General features: G+C 39.1%; 1 pseudogene; it reads left to right on the top strand.

Moving 5' to 3' along the window:
• The first annotated feature begins 4,350 nt into the window (after positions 1-4,350).
• On the top strand, positions 4,351-4,819 carry LOC123462064 (annotated as a pseudogene).
• The last annotated feature ends 6,980 nt before the right edge of the window (positions 4,820-11,799 follow it).

Below are 11,799 nucleotides of genomic sequence, written 5' to 3'. Positions count from 1 at the left end.
CTATTACCCTAATGTTATATCTATTTTATGTTACCATGACATTAATCTTATAGTTAGCTACATTGTCAAGTTGAAGTTTTTCACTTACCTATTAAATTCTCTTACATATTTTACATAAAGCTGACTCATGTTGCAATGACATTTTCAGATGCTTAATGAGGAACAAAATTCAATTATGGATAGTTTCCTTAACAAGTAATGGTTGGAAATTGGCTAGATCACACTAAAATAATTTTAACAATAAAAATGATACTTAGAGCATGGAAGTTTTTTTTTTTTTTATTTTGAGGCAGGTTTACTCTTACTCAGGCTGATCTGCAACTCACTCTAGCTGAAACTGGTCTTGAGCAAATGGAAATCATCTTACCTCAGCATCCCAAGAGCAGGGATTGATATTAGGACTCACTACAGCTGGCTGAGCCTGAAGGAATTTTTTGTTATGCTTGTTGTACAACATATGCACCATTTGGGGTATATAATTCTATTAGTATTGACAAATGGAAACAGACATGTAATTTCTGATTGAACTTTCTCTTTTAGTTAATCCTTTCCCCTGACCCCCAGGCCATGACAGATATTAATCTTTGTTCTATTTACACAGTTTTGCTTCTTCCAGAAGGTCATATAAATGGTCTGTCTGTTTTTCAGTTTGGCTTCTTTGACTTAGCATCATGCATTTGAGATTCCTCCTCTTAATGGCTTGCATCAGTGACCTGCTCCCTTCTGTTTCACTTACCAGGGGATTAATATGGGGTTTGATGATTGTGAATAAAGCTGATATAAGCAATTACATTCAGGCCTTTATATAGATATATGTTTTTCTTTCTTTTGGGTAAATACCACAGGGGTTGAATTGCTGAGATATATGATAAAAGGTAAGTTTATAAGACATTCAAACTTTTGATGTGTACCAGACATTTTTCTTTGAGTGAATTTAAATTGTATTTTTCAATAAACGATTTATTTACACATCATTTCTATAGCATACAATTAATGTATTTAATGTGCATGCTTTCACTTTTAATGGTTTGAATAAAGACAAGTTTAATTAGCAATGATTGCTAGAGAAAATGGTGGGGTTTCCCTAAAAACAGAGAATTTAGGATAGTGGTTGAAGAAAATGTAGTTTATAGCTTTTTGTTTGTTTGTTTGTTTTGAGCTGAGGTTATCAATATTTTTTTTGTTCATTTTTTATTTATTTATTTGAGAGAGACAGACACAGGGAGAAAGACAGATAGAGGGAGAGAGATAGAATGGGCACGCCAGGGCTTCCAGCCACTGCAAACGAACTCCAGACGTGTGCGCCCCCTTATGCATCTGGCTAACGTGGGACCTGGGGAACCGAGCCTTGAACCAGGGTCCTTAGGCTTCACAGGCAAGCGCTTAACCGCTAAGCCATCTCTCCAGCCCAGTTATCAATATTTAAGTAGTGAGTGGGTAGGAAATGGGAGAGGGGAAAATAGGTAGTAAAGTTAAAATGAGAAGGAAAGTATATGGGCTAGAAGTATGAGAAATGGTAGAGAGACTATTGTCACTGTAGAGAAAGAACACAGTTACAAAAGTCTCTTCAGTTGAAATACAAGCTAAAACATGAGAACTTAAGGAATATTGTATGAAATCATAAATACTAAGAAAACATTAAAAGTAAGCTATAACACGAAATAGCAGTTATTGTGCCCTCAGTCGGTATTTCCTCTTCTTTGGGATGATCCAGTTTCTCTCTCCTCTTGATTGTCATCTACCAGTGACCACAGGTGGGTTGATAGCTGCTCTTGTTAGTAATTCACATGGGTTAAGTCAATATGTCCTTACAGAAAAGAAGGATTTCTATGACTGATGCTCACTTTCTTCCAGAATACCCTGGTTAAAGGACCCCTGCCTGAAAGTTACAGCCTTGTCCCTGGTATTTTGAGGATTGTTCTTTCTATACCTTGATTGAGACCTGATCTGACCTGAGGGGTGTGGAAGACCTTACCACCTGCGCTTAACCTGAATTTACTTTTGTAGCACCAGCAGGTTACTCTCTTAGCTTTCAAAGCATGCCCATGATTCTCAGTAGCTTGCTTAGACAATGGCTCAGGGCCAAGGGAAGGCTTGCTTTCTCTGGTGAATTTCTCCTGGTCTTACCTCATTCAGGTTCCTGTGCCATACCCTGTGCTTTTCTGTCCACCACCTTCTCTGCTTTGCTGTGCTATCCATGGAAAACTTTTGCAGCTTTTGGTGACATTTCTGCAGTGCCTCCTCTGTCTAGTGCCCACTTCCTTGGCAGCTCTAGCTTACTGTGTCCAGCATGACTACTAGGTACAGTTGGCATCTTAGCTACTTCCATGTGGAGAAATTCTAACTTGTCTTATTTCTTTTTTTCCTTGCCTACTTCTCTTATAATATTAGGGTCTAGTTTTTTCTAAATCTTGACTTAAAATCAGATTAGACAGACACAACTTCTAATCTATGTCTTACCTGACAGTCCCTAAACTTACCCAACATGTAAGCTGTTAGTGGTTCTGCATTTTTACTAACACTTAAAATTGTCAGTTTTTTCCTTTTCTTTTAAAGTTCTTAAAAAATATTTCTTTTTCTTAAAATTAAAAAAATATTTATTTATTTGCAAACAGAGAGAAAGAGAGAGAGAGAAGAGACAGACAAAGAGTGGAAACACCAGGGCCTCTAGCTACTGCCAACAACAACAACAACAACAAAAAACAAAAGCGAAAACTAAAACAAAAACTCCAGATGCATGTACCACATTGTGCCTCTGGCTTGCATGGGTACTGGGGAATTGAACCTGGGACCTTAAGCTTTTTAGGCAAGTGCCTTACTGCTAAGTCATCTCTCCAGCCCTTAAAAATATTTTTATTTATTTGTAAGGATATAGAGATAGATAGATTAAATAGACAGGTAGATGATAGAATAAGTAAGTATAGACATGCAGGGGCCTCTTGCAGCTGCAAGCAAACTCTAGATGAGCTACTTTATGCATCTGGCTTTACATGGGTACTGGGGCATGGAACATGGGCTAGTAGGCTCTGCAAGCAAGTCCCTTTAACCACTGAGCCATATCCCCAGCCCCCTTTCTTTTAAATGTTGTTTTCTAGTTGATGTATAGTGGACCTTTATTATGGTTTAGACTTGTACTTTCTTTATAATGAATGATATTGTATTTTTTTTTCTTTTTTTCTTAATTAGTTTTGTGTTCAGCAAATACAGTCAGTTTGGTACCATTATTAGGCTCATATGTGACCTACCCCCTCCCCATTGGCCCCTCTTTGCTGAGGTATATGGGTCGTGCATTGTGGAGTTAGCCCACAGTCATGGGTAAGATAAATGTCTCTGCATATCATGACCCAACATGTGGCTCTAACATTCTTTCTGCCCCCTCTTTCGCAAAATTTCCCTGAGCCATGTTTGGTTCATGTTTGGTCTGCTTCAGTGATGAGGTGTTGGGGGCCTCTGAGGCTCTGGCTCTCTGATTTGGTGCGAGTTGATTTTTCTCTGTGTTGGTCTCCTTCCCCCTTGTGCTGGTATCCAGTTCATCAGGAAAACATCACCCTTGCTTGTTTTGCCAATTTTTCTCATCCAGGGCCCTTTTGAGGTCTGATGGGGTGGCTCTCTCCTTAGGATCTACATCTATCTGAAAAAGAGAAGCAGATTCTCCAACGGAGAGTAAGTTAGCACCAGGACAAATGAGATAACCCTTACTTTTTTTTTTATAGAGAATTTAATAGGTGTAGGCCTTCTTGTAGCCCATGAGTGATGGTAGCTTGATATTGGAGAGTGGGCTAGTGTTTGGATATGGTCCTGAATTGTTTCCCAGCTCCAGCTATGGGTCCCGTACCACTGAGGGGATCAGTTAGGCAAATCAAGAACAGTTGGTTCCCCACCATGGCTGTGTGCCACTATTGCACTTGTGTGGGCATCACAACAGGTTATTTGCTGCTAAGTAGGTTAGATGCTTGAACAGATATTGGTCATTTTCTCCCAGTCACCCATGTAGCGCCTTCTGGCATTAGATGCGCTGACTGTCTGTGAACTGACTCTTTTCTAGCTTCCAGCCATGCCATTCCATTCTACGTGTCAACTGCATAAAGCAAATTTTTTGTAGATCACAAACTCCAAAACTTTTAGAACTGAATAATGTATTTAGCAAGGTGGAAGAATATAAGAAAAAATTACACAAACAAGCTATAGAAATGAGCAACTCAAAGATAAAGATACAACTATCCATTGACAATGGCAACAAAAAGAATAAAATATTTAGTAACAGTCTAACAAAAGCAGGGCAAAACTTATACCTACAAAATATGAAACATCAGCCTTTTGGCTAGAACTGCCATCTTCCAGTAATTTGCTAAAATGACAAATACAAAGGGAAAGTGGAGAAGCACACAGTACATGTTCTTAGGAATTTTAGAAAACATGAAGTTGTTCCATTGGCTACATATATGTGAGTCTATAAAAAGGGTGATATTGTAGACATCAAAGGAGTGGGTACTGTCCAAAAAAGAATGCCTCATAAATGTAACCATGGGAAGGCTGTAGGAGTCTACAGTGTTACTCAGCATGCTGTTGGCATTGTTGTGAACAAGCAAGTCAAGGGCAAGATTCTTGCCAAGAGAATTCATGTGCACGTTAAGCACTCTAAGAGCAGAGACAGCTTCCTGAAATGGGTGAAGGAAAATCATCAGAAGGAGGCCAAAGAGAAAGGAACCTGGGTGCAGCTGAAGTGGCAGCCTGCTCCGCCCAGAGAAGCACACTTTGTTAGAACTATGGAAAAGAATCTGAGTTACTGGAGCCTATTCCCTATGAACTCATGGCCTAGGAGATATCATAAATAAATAAAAAACCTAGATTGTAAAAAAATGAAATATCATTAAAAGAAATTAGAGACATAAACAAATGGAATAACAGCCCATGTTCATCAATTAGAAAGTTTAATATCAAGATAGAAATATTACTTAAGTTGACTTAAGAATTCAGTGCAACCCCTTTCAAAACTTAGCTGCTTTAGCTGGGTGTGGTGGCACATGCCTTTAATCCCAGCACTTGGGAGGCAGAGGTAGGAGGATCACCATGAGTTCAAGGCCACCCTGAAATGACAGAGTTAATTCCAAGTCAGCCTGGACCAGAGTGAGACCCTACCTCAAAAAACCAAACCAAACCAAACCAAACCAAACCAAACCAAACCAAACCAAACCAAACCAAACAAAACAAAAAAACCAAACAAAAAAAAAAAACCTGACAAGCTGATCATAAAATTCATACAGTGAAGTAATGTCTCACAATAGCTGCAATTTTGTAAAAGCAGAGAAGATCAGTACAGCATAGTTTCCTATTAAAACTTACCAGAGAACTTTAGTAATCAAGGCAGCATGATGCTGGTAAATGATGGAGATGCAGATCAGTGTTATAGGACTGAGATTGCAGGAATCAAATTCATGGGGAATTGAATTTTGAAAATTGTGTCAAGAAAATGCAATAGGCAAGGACCAGTTACAAACCAGGTATGGTAGCACAATGCCTGTAATTCTAGCACTCAGCATGTGTTAGCAGAAGGATCAGAAGTTTAAGGTCATTCTTGAGTTTGAGTCCCGCCTGGACTACATGGGACCCTGCCTCAAAAATAGTCTTTTCCATGCATAATGTTGGAAAAAAACGGGCCTTGATAAATACTTCAATGAGTTGAGATTGATAGCTAATTCTTCAGGCAACATAAATTACAGACCTAATCATATTTGCTAAAACTATAGAACTTAGAAATTAGGCAATGATTTCTTAAATGTAAAAAATGACAAAGGAGAAATTGACAAATTAGACTTAATCAAAATAAAAAAAGCACATTTTTTCATCCAAGCATATCATCAAGAAAGTAAAAGAATAACTCACAGGATGGGAAAAGTATTTTCTAATCATTTCTCTGATTCGGCTCTTGTAACTAGAATCTACAACCCTCTTACAACTCAGCAATAAAAAAGATGAATGATACAAATGAAATGCAGGCAAAAATTTGAAAAGACATTTTTCTGAAGATTATATATAAATGTCTAATAAGCAGCTGCAATCAATACCAAAATGAAGGCTAAGGAGATAGTTCAGTTCTACAAGCATAAGGACCTGAATCTGATCTCCAGAACCCATGTAAAAATGCTGGACATGATGGCTCATGCTTATAATCCCAGCATTGAGGAGGCTGAGACAGGGGATCCCTCGAGTGCACTGGTCAGCCAGTCTAGCCTAATTAGTGGGCTCTACACTAGCAGGAGACCACGTCTCAATAAAGGTGGATAGTGTTTCTGAAGATGATATTCAAGGTTGTCCTCTAGCATGTGTGTGCATGTGAGTGTGTACACACACACACACACACACACGCACACACACACGCACACACACACGGAAAAAATTCACAGTGATGCTGGGTGTGGGGGTGTGTGCCTTTAATCCCAGCATTTGGGAAGGAGAGATAGAACTTCCATGAGTTCAAGGCCACCCTGAGACCCTGAGACTATGTAGTGAATTCCAGTTTAGCCTCAGCTAGAGCAAGACCCTACCATGAAAAAAAACAAAACAAAACAAAAAATTTCACAATGAGATGTTTCTTCACATATACTAGAATGTCAAAAAATGTAAATAAATAAATAAATAAAAAAGGACTGCTGGTGGAATTGTAATGAGTAAACCGACTTTGAAGAACAATTTTGTTCCCAAACAGTGAGTAGCAATGTGACCCAGAAATTTCATTCCTATCTACATAAGCAAGCGAAATGAACAATCCATATACAATGTCTATATTATGTTATAGTAGCACTACTCATAATAGCTAAAAAGTAGAAAGTGCACAAATGTCCATAGATTGATGACTGGATAAACAGAATTAACTGTACAATGAAATATCAGTTCACAACTCTAAGGAATGGAGTGTTGACACAGGTACAAAGGTGGTTGAGAAAAAGAAACTAGCTACAAAGACCACATATTGTATATTTTAAGTTGTATGAAAGATATGGAATAGGCAAGGATTTAAAGAAATAGCGTTTTCCAGACTTGGCTCCTTGTCAGGAAGAATGATATGTGACTGTTAATTGGCATAGGATTTCTTTTTGGGATGATGAAAATATTCTGTAATTACATAGTAGCATTTTTTGCCCAACACTGTGGATTATTAAAACATTGATTTTTACATTTTAGCAGAGTTTTAATTATATGTTAAGTTTTCCAATAAAACTGTTATTAGAATAGAAATTTTTTTTTAAAAATAGCTCTCTAAAAGAGATCTTGTCCTTTAGATGTCAAAAATCAAACATACAGCTTTGGATAATAAATTATAAGACAATATGTTATTTGATATTTTGATTGCCTTTTATTTAGTTTTAACTCTTTTGATTAAAACTTTTGAAGCATGGAGCATTGCAGAGAGCATTCTTTAATGCAGTCCATAACAAGCCTCAGACCCTAACAACTCTTTACTAGCTGCATAAGCCATGTGATCTGCAATAATGATTGCATAATGACATTGAATTTGGAAATCATGGTTTTTATTGACAAATAGTAGAGAGTGGAGCCTTAAGACTTCATTAAGAATGCAAAAGACGGGGCTGGAGAGATGGCTTAGTGGTTAAGTGCTTGCCTGTGAAGTCTAAGGACCTCGGTTCGAGGCTCAATTCCCCAGGACCCACATTAGCCAGATGCATAAGGGGGCACACGCATCTGGAGTTCGTCTGCAGTGGCTGGAGGCCCTGGCATGCCCATTCTTTCTCTCTCTCTCTACCTGCCTCTTTCTTTGTCTGTCACTCTCAAATAAATAAATAAAAATAATAAAAATTTAAGAATCTAAAAGACGGGCATGGTGGCGCAAGCCTTTAATACTAGCACTTGGGAGGCAGAGGTAGGAGGATTGCTATGAGAATGAGGCCACCCTGGGACTACATCATGAATTCCAGGTCAGCCTGAGCTAGAGTGAAATCCTACCTCAAAAAAAAAAAAAAAAGAATGCAAAAGAATTTACTTCTATTTCAGCTTTCCACAAGAATGTAATGGTTAATACTGTCAACCTGACAGCATCTAGAATACTCTAGAAGACAAATCCTTGGGCTTGTCTGTGAGGGAGTGTCTCCATTAGGTTAATTGAGGTGGGAAGACATACTCTAAGTATGGGCAGAACCATTCCTTGGGTTGGGGTCACTAATCGAATAAAAAGGGGAAAGTGAACTGAGCACCAGCATTCATGTCTCTCTGATCCCTGACTGTGGACACAATGTGACCAACTGTTTCTTGCTTCTGCTGTCATAATTTCCTTGTCATGATGAACTGTAACCTCAAACTGTGAGCCAAAATAAGCCCTTCCTTGCTTAAATTCCTCTTGTCAGATATTTTTCCATAGCATTGAAAAAAATAACTAATAAAAGGCCAGAAAGTATGCTCATAGGAGGCAACCCCCACCAAACTAAATTATAGGAGAGGTCAGTTAATCTTTCAGAAAACATCACTGTAGCAGACAGATTCAGGTTCGCTGAGATGAACTTCCAGACCAGGCAAAGTTATGGAGAAAGAGATTTATTGAAGCTTACAGATCCAGGGGAAGTTCCATAATTGGCAGAAGAAGCTGGCCTGCCTTCACAGGACCAAGCAGAGAGAGAGAGAAGTACAAGCCTAAAGGTCAAAAGCCACAGCACACTTCAGGAACTCCAGCTAGGCACACTTTGCAAATCTTTAGATTGAAATCTAAAACCCACCACCACAATTTAAGATCCTCCCAGTGACATTGCCTCCAGCCAGGTGGTTGCAAATGCAAACTACAGACAAAGAACTGAATATATTGGGGACCATCTATTTTATTCAAACTACCACAATCACCTTGAATCTTCTTTACAGGAGACTAAGAGCTGAGATAATAACTAGGAATAACAGCAATGGCCTGCATTCGGGATAGGAATCAATACTTCTAAAAAGAAAACTCTGTTAAAACAACAACAACAACCATTAGTATGGGATTCACAAGCTCAGATGTTATTCTCTGACAATGATAGGGCTACTAGAAGAATGGCTAGCAAAATATGGGAAGACAGAATTTCAGTTCTTGACATTATGGTTAGGTAGAAATTGCCTCATGTGACTTACATCTAGAACTCTAGGGCAAGCTATACTTCCTGGAATAAGTCCCTGGTTCAGTACTAGATTTACCTTATTTTGAAACCTTTTCCTATAGGCCCCCCACTTTCTATGATATGTATACATGTTCATGTGTGTGCATGTGGGTATGGAGACCAGAGGTCAGCCTCCCATGTCTTCTTCAATTGTTATTCATATTATTTTTCAAGATAATGTTTACTCACTGAACTGAGCTCATAAATTCAGCTAGACTAGTTAGCCAGAAAGCCCCAGCAATCCTCCTGTGCCCGTTCAATGCTGGGAATACAAGTGCATGCTGCCATGCTCAGTCTTCACATGGGTACTGGAGATCCAAATTCTGGTCTTTGTACAATAAGCTGACAGCCATTTCTACAGTGCTTTTGTCTGCTTTCTCATCTGCAGGGCAGCTCTGCATTACAAGAGAAACAGATGGAAACAGGAAAGAATTCTAAAGAGTTTGTAGTTAGTCTATTTTAGCTTTGTGTCATGTTTGCTCTTTTGGATGGTGGTAGTCAGGCAGAAGCAGTAATGACTAACATCCTTTCCAGTAATGACTTCACAGTCCTCAGAAATGACCCTACAATTTGGGTGGCATTATAATTCCATTATATAGAGGGGTAAGAGGAAGAGTGGAAAGATTAAACCTAGGACAGGAATAAATCACAAGCAAGTGCTGGAGCAGAGGTGTGAATGGAGATAGGGTGATTCTAGGGCATATTCCTCACCAGCAACCTGTTTTGCATCACATCTTGTTTTTAATACCACTCAGTACATATAATTCCCATTGGTCATAATTATTCAATAGCTTACAAGGTGAAATAAAAATAAAATGTAAGTAAACAAGGACATGAAACAGCAGAATGAAGCCATAGTAAGGCTCACATGGTTGGATTTCTGGAAGTGAGGCTTAAAAATATATTCTCAATGTCCCTGTGGAACAGAACTATTTAGGAGTGACTTTTTTTTAAAGCAGAACTGGAGAGATGGCTTCATGGTTAAGTGCACTTCCTGTGCAAGATGAGGCCTGACGAGGCCAAAGAGATCACTCAAGTTTATTCCCCAGGACCTATGTAGGTAGCTGAGTGTGGCTGCAGATATCTGTCACACTAGTCTCAGGGGGGAGCATAGAAAAATGGCAAACTTTGGGATTAGAAAGAGAATCCAGTTCAAGTAAGAACAGGTGGAAAAGTGATGGAGTGAGGCACTTGATGTTCCTTTCAGGTTACTATAGGCAAGTGTACTCTGCTGAAGAGCTGAAGACAAGTACAAAGGGTTCTGCATGGGCACAGAATGTACATTCATCATACACACACACACACAATCTCGAGAGATGCTTTAGCAGTACAATGCACTTTTTGGGCAAGCATGATGCCCTGTTGGGGCCCGAGACCACTGAGTTCAATTCTCCAGAACCTATATAAATAACTTGGCATGGCTATGCACATCTGTAACCCTGGTCCTTTGGGGAGCAGAGACCAAAGAATCTCTGGGATTGTGAAAAATGGCAAGTTCTGGAATCAGTAAGAGACTGTCCCAGTGGGAATGAAAATGAGCCAGCCAGATGAGTAATGGAGGGGATACCCTGCAATCTCCTCTGGCCTCCACAGGCATGAGGCACCACAATATCTGTCACATGCACATGCATGCATCATGCAATACTATGCACATGCATAGACTCTTGAATTTCTATTTGCCAGAGATTGTAGTTCAGGCTTGGAATAAACCTGGAAATGTGCATTTTTCTGATTCCAGTGGATGAATGGGGCATATTTTGTGAGACATTTTCCTAAAGGACTTGACTAGTAAAGGGTAAGGTAAAGGAGGCCTTTGGGCTGTGGTCATCATATGAGCCTCACCAGGGAGGGGAAAAATACAACACAGATAAAGGCAGCAATAGGCAGACCTATTTTTCCAAAGTACCAGTTCTAATTATTGCTATTATTTCACTACCTTTTTCATCTGAAAATTTTTGTTCACCAGCTATATAACACTTACTATAACAATGTGAGAGTACAAAGACAAATATTGTCAGAATCATCTTCCTCATGGAGCTTTTGTGTCACTGAGAGGAGATAGACATTCTCCCAAACAACAGCAACATAAACACAGCATAAGCTGTGGCCACTTACTGTGGTGGTGCTGCAACAATGGTCATACAGCGAAGATGAACTTTGAAGGATGGATGGAGTTTGAACACAGAGACATGAGTGCAGGGCAATCCAGACTAGTGGCACTATATTAGCGAACACATTACAGTTGGAATAATTAGGACAAAATGTTAGAAAAAGACCTAGTATGTTTGGGGAAGGAGGCATGTGAGAAATAGTGATGGGGAAGACAGTTGGAAGGTTATGCCTGTGCACTAGATTGTAGAGGTCTTCAATGTTAAGTGAAGAACTTGAACTTGACTTTTATCAACAATGGGAGCTGTGTAAAATTTTGGTCAAGGGCTGTGAATCAAATCATTCTGGTAGCAGTACTGGCTCATCTTGTCTGAAACCAGCAATCATCTGAGAACACTTATAAACACATGAGCTCCCAAGCTCCTCTGCTATATAGTGAATCAGTAGGTCTATGGACAAACCTGGACATTTCTACTAAAAACAAACCAAAGTGGGTATGATAATCAGAATTAAATTGGTATCTTAGGAATAAAGAAAGCCTGAGTACAGTAAG

This window comes from Jaculus jaculus, chromosome 7 (genome assembly GCF_020740685.1).
Source record: "Jaculus jaculus isolate mJacJac1 chromosome 7, mJacJac1.mat.Y.cur, whole genome shotgun sequence".
Taxonomy (NCBI): Eukaryota; Metazoa; Chordata; class Mammalia; order Rodentia; family Dipodidae; genus Jaculus; species Jaculus jaculus.
This window is presented reverse-complemented; position numbering and strand designations above follow the sequence as displayed.